Source organism: Mustela nigripes, chromosome 1 (assembly GCF_022355385.1).
Source record: "Mustela nigripes isolate SB6536 chromosome 1, MUSNIG.SB6536, whole genome shotgun sequence".
NCBI lineage: Eukaryota > Metazoa > Chordata > Mammalia > Carnivora > Mustelidae > Mustela > Mustela nigripes.
In genome coordinates this window covers 224,317,477-224,337,758 of record NC_081557.1, presented here as the reverse complement: position 1 = coordinate 224,337,758, position 20,282 = coordinate 224,317,477, and positions in this window count along the sequence as shown.

Sequence of the window (20,282 nt, the reverse complement as noted above, 5' to 3'; positions counted from 1 at the left end):
AAGCATGATCCTTTCCTTAGTCAGACCCAAGAAGCCTCCCACCCTGCTCAGGGGGTGGGAGGGAACCAGAAGAGAATAAGGGGTCTGCTGGTCCTTCTTTTTCCCTTTCACAAACACAATGATCCAAAATCAGCGTCGGTCTGTGGACCCTGTTAGAATTGCTTGTTGTTGTTTATTTTGTGGCAATGATAATATTTTCAAACTCTGTGTCTCTGAGACACCTCCAAAAACAACTGGCACAACAAAAACTATTAACTTTTCAAATTAGTCAAATAATAGTGACTTCTTCAATCATAATAATGATCATATAGTTTATGATTGATAGACATCAAGCCTCGAAGTAAGTGCTTTGCTGGCATTAAATCATCAAATCCTCTTGGCACTGCAGTAAAGCAGTTGTCGTTCTTCTCGTTTTACGGATGGAGAAACTAAGGCTCAAAGAGAACAAATTAACTGGCTCAAACCCAAACAGAAAGTGGCAAAGCCAAGAAACAATTTGATGGTTTATTTGATGCCAAAGGTCATATTCCTTCCCCTAGGAATGAGGAATTGGCCTTTGGATGGCAGATGTTCAGATAAAGGGTGGGGGGCTGAATGACCCTGCATGAATCTCCCTATTCTAGTCCATATATTGCAGACTCCTTGGCCTCCCGGGATGAATCAGAGCTCACTGGTAAGAAAGGAAGACCAATAAGGTGAGTCATAACAGAGGAGTCCTCATTTTTAGCCTGGCCTTTATCAGCTCTATAGTACCTGCTGCTCAGGGAATAGCAATGTCCTCTTGTGATAAACAAGGATCTCTTCATGTTGCTCCCCCAAAAAGCCCACACCTGGCAGGAGCACACATGTAATTACCTGGCCTGACCAAAAATGTAAGGGAGTCCCTGTCAACGTTTTTACTCAGGCCAGGGTAACAGATAATAACTATGAGGCTTCAAGTCAGCTGATCATGCATTTCCTAAAGGAACATCACTACTATAAACAAATGGTTCTCAGTTCTTTCTCCTAATCCAGCCATAATCTCCTGCACACACACTAGTGGTGATGACTCCAGACAATTATAAGGGGATGAAAAAAGTTTCTTACTCCGTTTAGATTCTTAGTACAGTTCAGTATGCAGAGAACATGCTCAGTAAATATTTCTTGTAGAGACAGACAGATGGATGGTGAACAGAAAGCATTAAACTTTTGGTAAGAGAAAAATTACCAAGTCATCATAGGAGGGAAAGTGTTGGAGGAAGGCAAGGAATTGGAAGGGAGGGGCTAAACTGTCAGACAGGAAGCAGGAAAACCATCCATTCATTCAACAAATGTTTACTGAGCCCCTACCATACACCAGGCACTCTCTAGACATTGGGGATATCATGTCAAAATTCCCCACCCTTGTGGAGCTTATATTCTAGTGGGGGAAAGATATAATAAATATAAAAAACTAGCAAAGTAGGTACTACACAAAACGTTGACAAATGCTACACAAGCAGAGAAAAATGGGAAATGTCATTTTATACAGTGTAATCATGAAAAGCTTCACTGAGATGATATTTGAGTGAAGTCTTGAAAAGTTGAGCAAGAAATTCAGGCAGATATCTAAAGAAAAATTGCCAATGTGAATGAGAGTAGCCAATGCAAGCACTTGGAGCAGTGGAGAAACAAAAAGGAAGCAAGTATGGTTGAAAGAATGACAGAGGGAAAACAATTTGGGAAATGAGATTGGAAATGTATGGTGAGAGACAGCTCATAGAGTTTTGGCAATTCTACTGAGTAAAAGGAAAGCCAAGGGAAGTGTTTGAGCATAAGATCAATTTTGTCTAACTTCTACCCCCTCACTTCTATGTGTAGACAGGTGTAGGAGAAAATGATGGGATCTAGAAAGCATCTAGAAGGCTACTCTAACTTAGTACTGAAAGATGAAAGATGTTGGTTTGGTAATAGCAGTACAGATGGTAATACTTGTCACATTTTTGGTACATATTTGAAAAGATCATCCAGAACTTTCCAAATCGCTAAATATAAGTAACAAAGAAAAAAAAAAAGGTGAGTCACGGATGATTCTTTATATTGTTGGCCTGAGCAACTAGAGTTGCGATTAACTCAGATGGGAAGACTACCAATGGAGCAATTGAAGAGGGAAGATGAGGAGTCAGATGGTGAACATGTAAAATCTGAGGTTTCTATTCAATGAAGATGGAAGAGAAAGATTTGGATGTGAAGTACAGGAGAAGTCTGGGTTAGTGATAGAAACATAGGAGTTGCCAGGTTATATGTGATATTGAAAGTCCTAAGACTAGATAAGATCACCAAGGAAATCAGTGTAGATGGGGGGAAAAAAAATGACCAAAAACTGAGTCCTGGAACAGTCCAACATGTGAAAATCAAGAAGAAAAATAATGCTAAAGAGAGCCCAGCTAGCTCTTCTCCAGGAAGGGTGCTATCATGGAAGCCAAGAGAAGAAAGAGCTTCCAGAGGAAGAAGTAAACCTGCCTGACAAAAGCTGATAAGTCAAGTAAGGTAAGATTGAGAATTGACAGTTGAATCTAGCAACAGTGAGATCATTGGTGATCTTGACAAAACCTAATTGGACAAATTAGTTGGAGCAAAAGTCTGACCACTGGGGCTTTTGGAAAAATGGGAAAAGAGAAGGAGATGATGAGAATAGATAAATCTTCAGAGTCTTGTTGTCAGTTAAGGAGACTGAGAAAACAAGAAGGAAGGAAGAAGGAATGAGTGGCATACCAAGGAGTGGGGAAAAGTTGAGGAGTCTCTGGTGCAAGCAATAATGTGGTACATTATCTTATCTACAAAGAATTTAAAAATGGTAAACAAAAAAAATGACTAAAATCAGTCAACTTTACATTATTACCATGGGACAGCTGTTCTGAACAATATCAGCAAAAAAAGGAAAATACTTCTACCCACTACAGCAGGTTTCTAGCCAACACCACTCTTTGGTTCACCCTTAGAAAGAAAAAAGGAAGAAAAAGAGTGCTTAAAAAAAAAAAAAAGAAAGAAAGAAAACCCCTATTTCGACTTTCCCAGACAATCCCTCCCTACAAATTGTGACAGTATAAATGTAATATAACAACTATTATTAGTCCCTTTGTGGCAGTAGGAAGAATGGCACACTGGATCATTTCCCAGCCTCTTGATTTGAGGTCTTGAATCTCCCCCCTTGTGTCTCACAAAGGCTATAAATTCCAAAACATGCCACTAACAGAATAGAACAGACCTTCAGTAGACTTTTTCCTCCATTGTGTTGAGGGAGGCATCATTGGGCAGGTGCCATCTGCGGATCTTTACACACCAACTTAAGTAGATGAGATGGCCCTCAAGTCTTATCTTAGGTTTATCAAGCTATTAACCAATTAACGATGTTCACCATAGTCACACCTAATGAAAGAATTATGGCCAGGTCTTGGCTATCCAGCCAGACTACCATTAGCTGTAACCACAAGGTTATGTTATTATTGAAAAAAAGTGAGTAGTAGTGACATGGGCCACTCCCATGCCTGAGAGCTCAGACAATGTATATTTTCCCCACATTCTCTTCCTTCTTCCTCTTTCCTAGAACCCAAAATAAGGCATTTAATGGGGCTACAAGCATGCAGAAGACAGTTCTCAGGGGATGAAAAAGGAATGGCTTAGCAAGAGCTCAGACCTTAAGTGATTGCAATGAACAAGCTGTCCCTAAATATGTACAATGAGAGGAAATCCATACCCATATCCTTTAAGTCACAGCTCCCGGGGCCTATTTGGAATAGAACTTTTCATCTCTTTCATGAATATGTTTTGCATCTCTCTAAGGAATAAGCCCCCAAAACTTTCCAAAGAATTTCAATGCCTAGAAAATAAATAGCAGTTTGTGCAACACAGCACACAGAACCCCTGACTGTCCAACCCCATCTTGCATCATCCTGCATTCCCTTTCCCATTTTCAATGACATTGAATGAGTTAATGTGCTTGAAGACCGAACATAGGTCTGTCACCTTAAAAATAAAAAAATGTTCAATTGGTACTAACCTGAAGAAGCAGCTAAAGCCCTAAAAAGGGTAAAGGGGTGATGTCTTTTTTTTACCCAGTCTCTTTCAGGGAGTAAATGAGAACACAATTTCAAAATTAAATCTTTCCCCTAAATGGAAAGGAAGAAAAACTAATTCCAAACTGAGTTGAGGGGAGGGGGCAAGGTGGCAGGTGCACTGAACACATGGATTCTAAAAAAGTGACTAACATGTTTCTCCCTTTATCCTCAAGAGAATTTCATTCCTGAACTATGTGTTCATTCTGGGAGCAACCAGAATTGCAACAACTTTTTTTTTCACATCTGATTATGAACTAAGAGATTTACATGGGCCCATGATTAAGAATATTTCTATCTTCTTAACAACTAGAAAGTCTGCAGCTGAAAGATGTTAGAGAAAACTAATAACATCTTACGATCATATTTCACAGTTTCCAAAATTCTTTTAAATACTTAGACTTGTTTGTTTTTGTATGTGTCTTCCTTCCCCATCCACTAGAGATTATGCTCTATGTGAGTAGAGTATGGTTTTTATTTCTATGTCTCTATTTTCATGGCAATTTCTTCCTAAGTCCTAAGTAAATGTTCTGTAAATTTGGTTGAATTGGATCCTCATGGCAATCCTGGGAGAGGAGAGTCAAGGAGTGGTATGACTATCAGACTAGGTAGGAGGCTGATGCTCAGAGAAGTAAAGGAGCTTCTCAGAAAAGGGCCCTTCTTGTACAGTTCTTCAGTTAAGTTGCAATTTGTTTATTTGCCCCTTGTTATTAGCTGTTGAGCTTCCTCCAGAAGAAAACTTTGAGTTAAAAAATCAGAATCTCAACACCTCATTTCCATTTATAGCTCATAAATCTATGTCCTTGTTGTTGGATTTCTTTGAACTTCAAAGTATTATGGTGACTAGGGACAAGAGAAGTATTTTAATGATAACCCCATAAAATATCACAGGCACTTTTTTTTTTTTTAATGCATGCAGTAAGAGCACAGAGTGAAGGGTACGTTCTCCCTCCATTTTCTATCCAGGCTCCCCAGGGTAGCAATTTGTGCTCAGGTTTTCCCTCTGTAGATTACACCTCAGTCCCTGGGTTTCTCATCTTCAGCAAAAAAATAAAAAATAAAAAATATTTTTAAATGTCTATACCTTAGCATGGCATGAAAACAGTGAAATGCCTGACATCAAAGGACCATGATGACTTGTGAGTAGAAGCAAGAGTGACTTCTCAAAAATTTAGCCTTGTGTAAAACCCCCATGATCTTTGTGTTACTCAAATATGCAAATGTAATTGCAAAATAATTTTGTTATTTATGAGGCCAAAAGATAGAAGTTTATTATTTCTGGGTACCTGGGTGGCTCAGTAGGTTAAGCATCTCTCAATTACCCTAGACTTTAACTTTGCTAGTTCAGAACATTTATAATCAACTCACACCCACCACTGAATTCATTCTTTGATTTCCCAACGTAGGTCTCTAAAATTCAAAGATTCCAACCTATTTCTGATTACATTTGTTTCAAATGAGTGGCCAGAAAGTTTTTCAAGCCCTTGGCAACAACCAAGTCAATTGCCTCTAAAGCACCATCTCCATCAAAATAGATCAAGTCAAGGCTTCATCTCAATTAAACAGTTTCCTCCTTGAAATTTGGAAATTAAACCTGGCCTATTGACAGTATGATCCACACCCCTCCCAGGACTATATCTCAGAAAAATCATTATAAAATTGTTTTCTTCATCCCTGTGACACTAACAAATGGCACAGGGGAGAAAGCAACATCTATTCATTTTAAAAAGTCCCTCTGAAAAGGTCTCTAATTCATTCTCATGTCACAAACTAACATAAAAAGAAATGTGATAAATAAATCCGTCCTAATGAGGAAACGTTGTTATGAGAAAAGAGAAAGGCATGCAGTTCTTCCATTTTTAAATAATCCTAAAATAATGTTGGGGTACACCCTGGATTCCACATCTTGAGATATGACTAGTCATTTTTTTTCCTTATTCCACAAACCCTGATTTCACAAAAGCAATTATAAGAAAATGTGTAATAAAACAGGAGGTGATGCTAAATGGAATTCAAAAAACTGTCTAAGGGGAGAAAAAATAGATTCATTCATTGCTAAGCATCTCTAAACACTGTACTTTAGGAAGAGTAGTGAATATTAATTTTAAATATTTAGAAACCTCAGGGTGTGTTGAATACAGATCACCCCCCACCCTCCATTTTACAGTTTGGGAAAACTGAGTCAGCAATCCTCAATTACCCTAGACTTCTGCAGGATTTAACCCCAGAGGGGCACTCAGAGCACAATTTGATTTAGAAGTATAATTAGGAACTCTTCTTTTACTTAGCTGAGTCACCTGGTGTCTTGGTGCACACTTCTGCTAAAATTAAATGCATTAATTTTTTAAATTGAATCAGGGAGAGTCCCATCTGCGTATAATCAAGGTAAATTATATTATTAAGTGTCAGAAGGTCCAAGACACAAAATAAAACAAAATAAAATAAATATGTATAAAAGACTAACGATGCCCTAGGCAAAGGGCTAGGGAACTGCTGGTCAGATTACTACTGAAGCTATTACCAGCTCTAGAATATAAAGATTGAAGCAGAGGCTGCAAATATTTTTGTTGTTGTTATTGTTGGTTTTTGCCAAGAAGATAATTTTCTCCAGTGAGGAAGAAAGCATACTAAAAATAGAATGGCTGGTTGGCTATTTGATGCCATCCTAATATAAGTATTTCACATTTTAAACTACATTTTGAAAGTCTAAGTGAAGATCAATTTTAAGGCTATACATTGTTACCAGGTTGCTTTTGACTTCAGGAAACTTCTATGAAGAGTCCCCAACCAGGGTTTCTTGTGGAGTTTCCAAGTATTTACTTAATGAGAGAATGTTCAGGAATGAGAGAACTTAACAATTGTATGGAAATTCCCAGAGGCCATGGAGCCCCTTCACCTGTGAGAGCATAATGGGAACTACAAAGGAAGACTTGGAATCACGGGAAGTTGGCAACAACCTGAACAATACTGGGCTTAGGAACAGGAAATTGATAAGAAAGAAAGAGAACTCAGGCAGAAAGAAGAAATAATTAGCCAGACTACAACAGAATGAAGCCGGAAGGCAAATTCAGGAAGTTTTCCTTTCCTTGGGTTCAAACAAGTCATTCAAGGTGCAAGGAATGTTGATGGCTGAATGCATTCCAGGGGTGTTTGACATAGGGACCATGGAAAAACACATCAGCTTTTTCTATTTCTACTGCTTCAAAATGGCTTCTGATCCGTCTTTTGGTTCAGTGACTCATGAGACCTCAACACAACAAGTAACACTAGGTTTTACAACATTAAGGATTCCTTGATCCACCTGGGTGTCTACAGTGACTACAGTGTCTACGGACCAGGAGATAGCACCCAACAGTATGCAGGCTAAATCCAGCCTGTGACCTATTACTGTGAACAAAATTATATTGGGACACAGCCATAACCACTCTCTTAACTAATATCTATGGCTATTTTCATGCTTAGTAGCAGAGTTGAATAGTTGAAATAGAAACCATATGGCCTACAATGTTTAAAATGCTATATGGCTCTTTACAAAAAATATTTTGCTAACCTTGACATAAATTATGGACTCCTCAGCCCTCAAAACACTAACTGATTTTATATAGTACAGCATGACTCTGGATTTGGCCTGTCACCTCTAGTCTAAAGAGGTCTTAAGACATATTTGCTAATGTTTTATCTGCTGTGTGTAGTGAGCATTATCACATAAAGCTAAAAAGCCTAGGCCCTGGAGTTAACCAATTGAGCTCAAATCCTGACTCTGTTTGACTTTGGGCAACTTGTTTACCATTTCCATGCCTCTGTTTGCTCATTGGTGGTAGGTAACCACCACCTCCACTTTCTGGTAATCAAGCTTTTGTGTAATTCCTTCTCCTTGAGGGTAGACTGGACCTACTGCTTTGCCTCTAATGAGTAGAATATGGCAAAGTGAAAGATGTCACTTGTGAGATTGGGTTATACAAAGACTGAGATTTCTGTCTCTCCCTCTTCCCTGTTCTCACTTTTTCTAATGGAAGCCAACTGCCATGTTTAGAGATACAATATGGAGAGATACACATAGCAAAGAACTGAGGAGGACCTCTGGCCAACACTCATCAAGGACCTGAGACTCTCAGTACAATAATCTTTAAAGAATTAAATCCCTTCCACGACCATTTAAATAAGCTTGGACTCAGTCAAGACTTTGAGGACTCTAGTCCCAGTTGACACTTTAATGCAGCTTTGTGAGAGACTCTAAGTAAGAGGCACCCAGCCAAGATGTGACTGGGTTCCTGAACCAAAAAAAAAAAAAAAAAAAAAACTGTAAGATAATAACTGTTCATTGTTTTAAGCAACTATGTTTATGATACTTTGTTACACAGCAGTAGTTAATGACTATTGTTATGACAAAACCCATTCTTATAAAATGTATACAATTATGCTTCCAAAAGTCCAACAAATGTTAGCCATTATTAGGTGAAATATTTGATTTCTTACTTTACTTCTACTTCCATTGTTTCAACTAAGGTCATTAGGACCATAAGCTAACTACATCAATTTTACAAGTCACTTCATTTCACTCAGTGTCCTCATCTCTAAGTGTGGATAAGAAAATAGTACGAAACTCAGGATTTTCATAGGTATTACATGATGTATTAGTTTGACATAACTGCCATAACAATTGGCTTAAACAACATAAACTTATTTTCTTTCAGTTTTGGAGGTGCCAGCAGATTTGGTTTTTATGGAGGCCTCTTTCCTTGATTGCAGATGGTCACCTTCTCACTGTGTGCTCACATGGTCATTTCTCTATGCTTCATGTACATGCTTCCTTGTGCACTCTCTCTCCCTTTCCCCACCATCTCTTGTTAGTAAAGACACCAGTCATATTAGATTAGGGTTCAACCTAACATAACCATTTTTTTTTAAGATTTTATTTTTATTTATTTGATAGAAAGAGAGATCACAAGCAGGCAGAGAGACAGATCGGGGGATGGGGTGTTGGAGAAGCAGGCTCCCTGCTAAGCAGAGAGCCTCATGTGGAACTCAATCCCAAAACCCCGGGATCATGTCATGAACCGAAGGCAGAGGCTTAACCCACTGAGCCACCCAGGTGCCCCCTAACATATCCATTTTAAAGAACTTCTCTCTAAATCAGTCACATTCTGCATATACTTGGGGTTAGGGCTTCAACATATGAATTTGGGGGGTAACACAATTTAGCACATAACAAATGGACAATCCTAAGAAATTACTTGGAAAAGTACATATCCCATAAAAAGGTACAAAATCGAGTTAGTTTTTATTAGTATTCCTTCCATTATTCATGGGATACAAAATTTTTAATCTATGAAGGGCTGTAGTGGCCCAGAAATCAAAATCTCTTTCTTTAAAGATGAAAAAACTAGAGACCTAGATGAAAAGCTACATATCAGAAATGACATTGAAACCTTTCATTTTCTAATTTACCAGTGGATGCATTTAACTAATTCTGAATCACAGGATAGATGCAAAAATCTGGGATATTTTCTTACTGGATATAGAATAAAGGCACTGAGAAAACAGAATTTTAGAGCTGAAAGGAATATTAGAAAATATCTTGTTTAATCTTCTTATAGAAAAAAATGCAAGGTGTACCAGTTACCGAGCTAACTTAGAGGCAAGATCTGAATTCAGGTTTATTCTTTCATTGAAGAGAGTTAATCTAATGGCTACCAGATTAAAGGTTATTTAATCCTGTTGGTGGACATGGGAAAAGAAGCATCTTTCAAAATACAAAAACAACACAACAACAATAAAAAAAAAACACTACTGTACAATTTTCAACTGTAATCACAGAATAATTTCACATTATCAAAGAACAACTTTCAGAATTCCATGTTAATCACCGTGAGAAAAAAGAAATGCAGGACTTTTTTAAGCTTCTCTCAAGATGTGTTCAGTATTTTCCCTGTCTCATCTCTGTTCTTTTGCTCATGTTAATCCTTTCAGCCTGAGCATAGTAATTGCCAGCTCACAACCCTCCTAGCCTTCAGATTTTAGTTTACTCACCTGCCCAGATTAAGAAAGAAGAGAGTGGAAGTCATTAATAATGTTTGCCAAATATTCCAGATTCTCCATCTTCCTGGTCACTTGTGCTGGAGGGAGCCACCTAACTAGTTCCAGCAAATGAGTTGTAAGCAAAACTGTATGTCACTTCTGAGACATGTGAGATTCTCCTACATTCTGATTCTGTCACAGCATCTGAAACAGTTAAGGTAGAGATCTGTACGAGACCAAGTTGGGCAGATCTCCTACTCTTCCTCCCATCCAAAGACCTATGGTATGCGTGTATCCTGAATGAGAAATAAGTCTTTATATTCCAGACACAGAGGTTTAGGGTCATTTGTTATCACAGCATAACTTGGCCTATCACCAGTAAAAGTCATTTTTCTGTACTACCCAAATATTGTTCAGTATGTTTCTTCATGTGATTTTGTTAAGAGAAAAAAAGAATAGTTGACAACAGGACTTGGTAAACATGATTTTAACTAGCACAGTTGTTAATATTGGCATCTGTTCATTCTTAATAATTACAACAATTCCTTCATCTGTAAGAGGTTTTTTCTGTTATTAATGCTTCTTTTTGATTCAAAAGTAAAATATGTTTATTGAAGAAAATATAAAAATGTGGAAAGCATCAATGGAAATTTAAAATTGCTCCTACTCCCTAAACTGAGAGATAACCACTGTTAATTTAGGATATATATCCTACCCATTAAGACATATTGTAATTAAATTTCCAAAATATGGTGATAAAGAAAAAAATCTTAGAAGCAGCAAGACAAAACTAATCCTTAACTTACAAGGGAAAAATCCATAAGTCTAGCTGGAGATTTCTCAACAGAAATTTAGCAAGTCAGAATACAGTGACTCAAAATATGCAACATACTAAATGGGGAAATCTGTAGCCAGGAATACTTTATCCAGAAAGACTACCAATCTGAATAGAATGAAAGATAAATAATCTTCCAGACAAACAAAAACTAAAGGAGTCCGTGACCACTAAACCAGCCCTGCAAGAAATATTAAAGGGGACTCTTTAAGTGCAAAGGAGAGACCAAAAGTGACAAAGACAAGAAAGGGTAAGACAAAATCTCCAGAAATAACAACAAAACAAATAATAAAATGGCAATAAATACATTCCATCAATAAGTACTTTGAACATAAATGGATCAAATGCACCAATAAAGACATTGGGTGTCAGAACGGATTAAAAAACAAGTCCTATCTGTATGCTGTCTTTGAGAATCTCATTTTAGACCTAAAGACACCTGCAGATTGAAAGTGAGAGAGTGGAAAAATATTTTTCACACAAATGGATGTCAAAAGAAAGCTGGAGTAGCCTTACTAACATCAAAGTAAACTTTAAAACAAAGACTATAAAACAGAGACAAAGAAGGGCTTTATATAATTATAAAGGGGACAATCCAACAAGATGATATAACAATTGTAAATATTTATGCAGTCAACATGAGAGCACCCAAATATATAAAAAATTAATAACAATCATAAAGGAACTAATTGATAATAACACTAATAGTAGGAGACTTTAACACCCCACTTACATCAATGAATGGATCATCTGAACAGAAAATGAAAAAGGGAACCACATTTTCTGAACAGCTTTCTGATCTACTTTTCTTAACAATGTGTTGTCAATATTTCTCCTTATTATTAAATATTCTTCTTCATCATTTTAATGGCTGAATAGTATTTCATCACATGGCTGCATGATGCTTTCTTAATTAACCCCTTATTGTTGAATACTTAATTTCCTTTAATTATTTTCTTAAAAAATAAATATTTTCCTACATCTGTAATAATCTTCTCAAGATCAGTTTTTAGAAATTAAACTGCTGTGACAAATAGGATGTAAACCTTATAGCCTTTTGATCTATTTTGGTCAAATTGCATCCCCGCAATGTAAGTACATTTCACGATCCACCCAACAACATATGAGAGTGTCTATTTCATGCTGTTCAACAGTAGAAATTCATCAACATTGTCTCAAACATGAAAATATGTTTCAAATTACTTTAATTCAGTATTCAATTTTTATATATTCAAATCTATTCCTTTTTCCTTTTTTATTTTTCTTTCTTTTTAAAGAAATGCCTTTGCTACTCCAACATCAAAAATACATTTACTCATATTGTCTTTTAGATATTTTCTTTTTTTTTTGTCTTTTAGATATTTTCTTGTTTCATCTGTTAATATTTCTTTAGGTAAGGCAATCAGTTTGTTTGTTTACTTTAGTGTTTAATGTGAAAGGCAGATTTAACTTAGTGGTTGTAATAGTGGTTGTAAAATTTTTTTTTTTTTTTTAGCCATCCAATATATAATCATCCACTCTAATATTTAGGTCTGTTTCTTGGGCTTACAACAGGTACATAGTGTATTCATGACAGAGACTTTCACAGTATTTTCTTAACATCTAAAAATGCATATACATGCACACACACACATATCACAAGGATTGTCATTGTTTTTCTTTCTCAGATTTGTCTTTCAGTTTTCAAAGTATTTTAATATATAGTCTCCTTGTTTAATGCCCACATGAGGTGAGAAGGCAAAGACTTAGGCCTTGTGTTAGAGGCCACCTCAGAGCAGGTGCAGGAAGAATGGTAAGTGGAGGAAGATTAAGACAGGATCTATCATGCAACCAATACAGGACTGGGGCTCTCAGATGGAGCTTCTTTCCAAATGAGTTTTGATTCTTTCATCTAAAAGATATGTATATCATTCCCTGATATTTGCCTGTGCTTTGGGCAGGGTATTGCCCCTGTCATTCCCTGGACAGAGTGGGAGAAACAGACAAATAAAAAGGCAATTGCCACATATTGTGGTTCACCACTAGGATAGAGGTGAGCACAGGATTCCCTGAGAGCATGCACTTTTACCAATCAAAGAGACTGATTAAAGGAATTGCAAATAGTCCAACCACATTTTGGAAAGCCACAGAGAAAACGTATTGAAAGTGTCTGTTTCTTCCACAGGAGCATCAGGAATTTTCATGCACCAAGACTCACAAAACAGGGCTAGATTCTGGGTGACGCCAATAATATACTATAATTACCCACTTTCACCACTAATTTTTATTAAGCATGCACCACTTCAAAATATAAATACTGAATAATTTACTTAAAGCACTTTTTTTATTGGAAATACCATGCATGATTAATTTTGTCCTTGATAGTGAAATGCAAGCTGAATTGTTTCTATCTAATTGGCAGTTCCTTTCAGCAGCTTATTTTCATTAGTAAGCACTTGTCATTGCTTTTCTTGATGCACAGTAAACATTATAATGATTCAGAATGTTTTCAGGCTTGGGATGAGATCTGCTGCCTCTGACTTGAAAAAGAGGCAATTTCATAGACAGTCCCTTAAGGAATATGAACTAGGACCTTGCTATTCACCAATGGTCCGCTGCCCTTAACAGCTTGTTAGAAATACCAAAACCCAGACCCCATACCAGACATACCATATTAGAATCTTCATTTTGACAACAACAAAACAAAATAAAACCCAGTGATTGTTTGAACATTGGTGATATGGGAAGAATTGGGGTCCCCAAATATCTTCTCCTCATTATTCCATCACAGTAGATTTGGGACTTAGCCATTGGATGTATAATATTCAACACAGAAAAGGGTTTAACCAAACATGGAAAACTTTTAGAGACTCACTCTCAATCTTGCCTGAGCCTGTGCCCATTCTTAGGTGCCGTCTTTGAGAGTCCCCCAGACCACTGCTACCAGGATATCCAGCCAGGGCAGGGGCCATTCCATGAAAGTACAAATGGTTAAAGAATCCTCTCTTCTTTTTGATTAAGAAACATGTCTCCCTGTACCTCCTTTCTTGTGAGTTGAGGTTCTGGTCTTTGGAATCCATGCAATAACTTCCCCTCTTCTTCCACCAACAAGACCTTCAAATAGTTAAAGCCACTCACCATGCTTCCTCTTCTCCAGATTCCAAATAGGTTGCAAGTAGTAAGAGGGGAACATTAACGACAATTAAAATCAACAAAAATTTCTTACTGTTTGGAATCCTGACACCTAGCTGCTTTCCCCTGAGTTCTCTCAGTTTATATCCAACTGCACCCACAGGTTAGTATTTTCATTCATTTACTCAGCAAATATTTATTGAGGGATTTAATGTTTATTGGAAGCCAGCCACTGTTCTAGGCACTGGGGCTAGAGCAATAAATGTAATAAAATAAAATAAAAAATACTAGACCTCATAAAGTTTGCACTCTCTGTGAGAACAAACTAACAAATAATAATAACATGAACAACAATAATAATGTTAGAGAATCACAATAGCTATGGAGGAAACTGAAATTATGAAGAAGATACAGAGAATTTTTATTTATCCAGGGTGGCCAGGAAAGCCAATATTGGAGCTGAGATGTGGAGGAAGTGAGAAAGCCAACCATGCGAATATGGGAAGGATCATTCCCGGGGTGAGGAAACAGTGAATACAGGGGTTCTAAGGAGGAAGTGCATTAGGCATGACCACGTAATAGCAAAACAGCTATTTCTTAAACTACCCAAAATGTCACCAGAATTGAGTGACCTCAAGGGTGAGGAGTCAGGAGCTGGTTATGCAGAGACCTGTAAAACACTGGAAAGACCTTGGCTTTTTTTTTTTTTCCTATGGGATATAAAACCATTGGTAGGTTATAAGTGAATGAATGAGATAATCTGATGTAGTATTAGATGGACCCCTCTGGCTGCTGTGTAGAGAGGATAACTGGTAAGGAGGGGAAGCCAGTAGGGGAGAGGGAAATAGAGAGTATAGCAGGAAGGCAAGCAAAGAGGCTATGGCAAAAGCCCAGCAGAAAGACAGTTGTTCCAATGATAACGGCAATGTTGAGGCTTTGGGCAGAAGTCTGCCCAAGTAGTCTTTCTGAAGCTGTGGAAGGGGAGGAATGAGCAGCATTTTTGTAAGTGGTTGAAGTTGTTACTGTCTTAAAATAGATTATTATAACCAAAAGAACTTTTATCAAAGCATGCCACTATAAAATAAATAAATAAATAAATAAATAACACAAAACACAAAGGAAGACAGTAAGAGAAAAACTAAGGGTGACAAAAAAGCTTCAATAAGGGGATACCTGGGTGGTTCTGTTGGCTAAGCATCTGATTCTTAATTTTGGCTCAGGTCATGATCTCATGATTGTGAAATCAAGCCCCCTGCTTTAAGCTCTGCACTGGGCATGGAGCCTGCTTGAGATTCTCTCCTTCTGCCCCTCCCCTCACCCTGCACTTGTGTGTGTGCTCTCTCTCTCTTAAAAAAAAGGGGGTGGGGTGCAATACAGACAGAAAACTTAACAAAATGGTAATAGTGTTTCCATATCACTAATTGTTTTAAATGTAGATAGACTAAGCTCTCCAATCAAATGAAATAGAGTAGTTGAATGGATTCTTAAAAATCCACTATATGAACTTAGATGTAAAAACTCCCAGCAAAATGTTAGCAAACTAAATTTAACAACACATTAAAAGGGTCATACACCATGACCAAGTGGAATTTATCCCTAAGATGCAAGGATGGTTCAATATATGAAAAATCAATCAGTGTGATACACCACATTAACAGAATGAAGGATAAAAATCACATGATCATCTCAACAGATCCAGAAGAAGCATTTGACAAAACTCAATGCACTTTCAAGATAAAAACTCTCAACAAATTGGGTATGGAAGCAATGCACTTCAACATAACAAAGCCCATATATGGGAACCTAACAGTTAATATCCATACTCAATAGTAAGAAGGTGAAAGATTTTCCTCTAAAATCAGAAATGAAGCAAGAATGCCCACTCTTATCACTTCTATTCAACATTGTACTGAACTCATAAACAGAAATAGGACAATAAAAAGAAATACAGGGCATTCTAATCAGAAAGGAAGAAGTAAAATTATCCCTATTCTCAGATGACATCTTCTCATATCTCACATCTAAAGATGACACACACACACACAATTTAGATCAGCAAAGTAAATGGATACAAAGACAACACACAGAAATTAGTTGCATTTCCACACATTAGCAACAAACAATTTGAAAAGAAAATTTAAAAAGTAACTCCATTTGTAATAGCATCAAAAAGAATAAAATCGGAATAAATGTAAACATTGAGGTGAAAATCTTCTATTCTGAAAACTATAAAACATCACTGGAAGAAATTAAATACACAAATAAATGGAAAGACACCCCAAGTTGATGGAATACAACATTTAATTTTCTTAAACAACCCAAAATGGTCTACAGTTTCAGGGAAAACCCTATCAAAATCCAATGGCATTTTTTGCAAAAATAGAGAAAAAAAATCCTAAAATTTATATGGAACCACAAAGATTCTGAATAGCCGAAAAAAATCTTGACAAAGGAAAACTAAGCTGAAGCCTCATTCTTCCTGACTTCAAGTTACAGTAGTCAAAATGCTATGGCACTGGCATAAAGACAAATGTACAGGCCAACAAAACAGAGTAGAGTCCAGAAATAAATCTCTGTGTACTCCACAACTGATCTTCAACAAGGGTGCCAAGAATATACAGTGAGGAAAAGGAAAGGATATTCTCCTTAACAAAGGATGTTGCCAAAACTGGATATCTACAAGCAAAAGAATGAAATTGGACTCTTATCTTACACCACACACAAAGGTTAATCCAAAATTGATTAAAAATGGAAATATAAGATCCGCAACTATGAAACCCCTAGAAGAAAACATAGGGGTAAAGCTTCATAACATTGGCCTTGGCAATGATAGCTTCAATATAACTCCAAAAGCACAGGCAGCAAAAGCAAATCTGGATACATCAAACCAAAAAGCTACATCAAACCCAAAAGCTTCTAGTCATCAAAAGAAATAATCAACCTCAGAAAAAGGTAACCTCTGGAATTGGAGAAAATATTTGCAAACCATATATCTGATCAGCGATTGATCTCCAAAATTTATGAGGAACTTCTCCAGTTCAATAGCAAAAGAACTAATAGCTCAATTAAAAAATTGGCAAAGGACTTGAGTAGACCTGTCTCTAAAGAAGATATACAAATGGCCAGAAGGCACCTGAAAAGGTGCCCAACACCACTTATCATCAGGGAAATGTTAATCAAAACCACAATGAGATATCACCTAAATCTGTTAGAATGGCCATTATAAACATACATACATCAAGTGTTGGCGAGGATGTGAAGAAATTGGAACCCTCATGCATTGTTAGTGGAATTGTAAAATGGTGCAGTTCCTATAGAAAACAGTACGGACACTCCTCAAAAAATTAAAAATAGAACTACCATATAATCCAGAAATCCCACTACTAGGTATTCATCCGAAAGAATTGAAAACAGAGTCTTGAAGAGGTATTTGCGTTTCTACATTCATTGCAGCATTATATACATTAGTCAAGAGATAAAAGCGACTTAAGTGTCCAATGACATACATATGGATAAAGAAAATGTACATACCTACAGTGGAAGATTACTCATCCCTAGAAAGGAAGGAGATTCTGATGCATGTTAAAACATGAACGAAACTTGAAGATGTTACACTAAGTGAAATAAGCCAGTCACTAAAAGACAAATGCTACAAAATTCCACTTCTATGATGTATCCAAAGCCATCAAACTCACAGAAGCAAAAAGTAGAATAGTGGTCGGTAGGAGCTGGAGGGAGGAATAATGGTGAATCGGTTTTCAATGGTTAGAGTTTGTCATGCGAAATGAAAACATTCTAGAGATTGCTAGACAGCAATATGCATGTAGTTAAAAATACTGTACTATATTGTGCACTTAAAATTTTAAGAGGATAGAGCCCATACTATATTTTTTACCACAGTTAATAGTAATAATAAAAAACCATGCCAGCAGCAGTCACACACATGTGCATTAAGTACATTTTATAAAACTTGATAAATCATTTTGGACAAAGCTTGTACCTCCCCAATCTAGAACATCCACCCCTTCATTCCAGTTTTACGATCAACCAGTTATGTGACTATGGGCAGATTTCTTTCTCTCTCTCTCTCTGAGCCTCAGTTTCCTTAATAAAATGATTTAAACAAATTTAACTTTTCTCATTTACTCAATGCGTCCTTAATGGTAAGAGCCAGGGTGATCAACTAATTGTCCTTAGACAAACCAAATTTTATATTTTTTGAGTAGGTCATGAAGGCAAATGCTTTCCCAGTCTATTCTCCAGTGCTGAATTTTTTAAGCCTGGCACTCTATCTATCTGTATGCCTCAAGCAAAACAGTTGACAGAAACCTATGAACCCATCATGCCTTGAGTCATATGATATAATTGCTAATAATCCTAATTCTGGTTCATAGTTTACTTGTCCATAATTACAGCTGCAGTCAAATGCTTTTAGCATTAACATCTGCCTGGAGTTGCAGCTTCCTCCTTATCTTAGGGAAATGGAACTGTGAGCACGTTTCAAAGCAAGGTTTGCTGCTTTTTTGCCTGGAACACTTTTTAATTGAGTATCATTTGGAAATTTCTAAATCCCATTTTGGAGCTTTTGGTCACTGCATTACTTATTGAAGCCCGAAAAGCTAGTTATGAGGCATGCCTAAACTGTGCAAATGTCAAAACAAAAATAGCTATCATCTCTGATTCCTTCACAAAATGAAAAGAGGCATTATCTTGACCCTTTTTTAATATGTACTGACAGAAATCAAAGACAGCAAAGCTGTAAGAGAAATAGTCATGAGTTTGGGATTGAAATTGCACTTCTAATATAAGAGTTTCCTACCTAGTTGGCAGGGTTTTAAATCATTGGGTTTTTCAGAAACCTACAGACTACGTAAATGTGCAATTTTGGTGTATCCGCCCAAATGCCTGACTAGCAACCTTAGTAATCCCTACCATTGCCCTCTCCTCCCCACCCACATCTAATGAGTCAACAAACCCAACCCATTTTACCTCTCTAATGACTTTGCAATCTACTCCTGCAACTCTCTCCCCCATTACTGCTGAAAAAGCAATTAAGGATCTCATTACCTCTTAACTGGGTAAGTGGTTGGTCTGACCCCAGGCCCTTTCCACCTCCAATCTCTCCTACACACAGAAGCAAGAGGCAGTTTTACTGAAGCACAAATTGAAGCCTGCTCTACCACTGAAAAATATATGATGGCTTCTTATGGCACAAACTAATCTAAAGCCCTAGCTTGGTACTTCCTCCCTGTCCGGTAAGTCCAGTAACACCTCTCAAACTTCCCCCTCAACCCTTGTGTCCTTCTAGAACCCACCCACAAGGCCTATTATTTGTCACCTCTGCATTCCCCAATGCTCTGTGCACTTGCAAACATTTCTTTTGTTAGTTCTTTTCTCTTCCAGGAACTCCTAACTTTATATATTGGCATCCTACTCATCTTTTAATATGAAGCTCAACCACCACCCATGAAACCTTTCCCAAGCCTTTTAGAACACTTCAATTCTCTTTCCAACATGCTTCCCTAGAACATCGATTTGTTCATTCACTCACTTTTTTTTCCTCAGCAACTCTAAGAAGCAACTAAGTTCTGGGGTTGTGGCCATGAATAACAAACATGGTTCCTCTGACATCTACCTTCTTGAGAACTATTTCTAACCCATGCATAGCCCTCCATTGTCTTTTTTTTTTTTTTTTAAAGATTTTATTTATTTACTTGATATAGAAACTGAGCAAGAGAAAAAGAATATGAGCTGGGGTTGAGGGGAGGAGCATTGCAGATGTAGAAGGAGACTCCCTGCTTAGCAGCGAGCCTGATATGGAACTCCAACCCAGACTCTTAGACCATGACCTGAGCCCAAATCAGATACTTAACTGATTGGGGCACACTGGCATCCCCCCTACATTGTCTTTTAAGCCATATTTTAATTAGCATTCTCTTTCACTGAACCACAAAGCCCTTGAGGAAGGGGATTATGTTTCATTCAGTGGCCAGCAGAATGAGGAGCTCTTGGGTAATGTCTACTAATTTTATTTAAACTCAATTGTCTTTCCAGTTGAGAATATATGTATTTGTACAAATATGTATTTATACTCGAACCATGTCATTTCCAACCCTTTTTACTTTAGTAGCCCGTTAATCTTAAAACAGGCACCCCACAAACACCTCAAAAGCATTACTGAGGATAATGTATAGGAAGCATTGATCGCAGTGACCAGAATCCAGAAGTGTTTAATGAAAACAAGT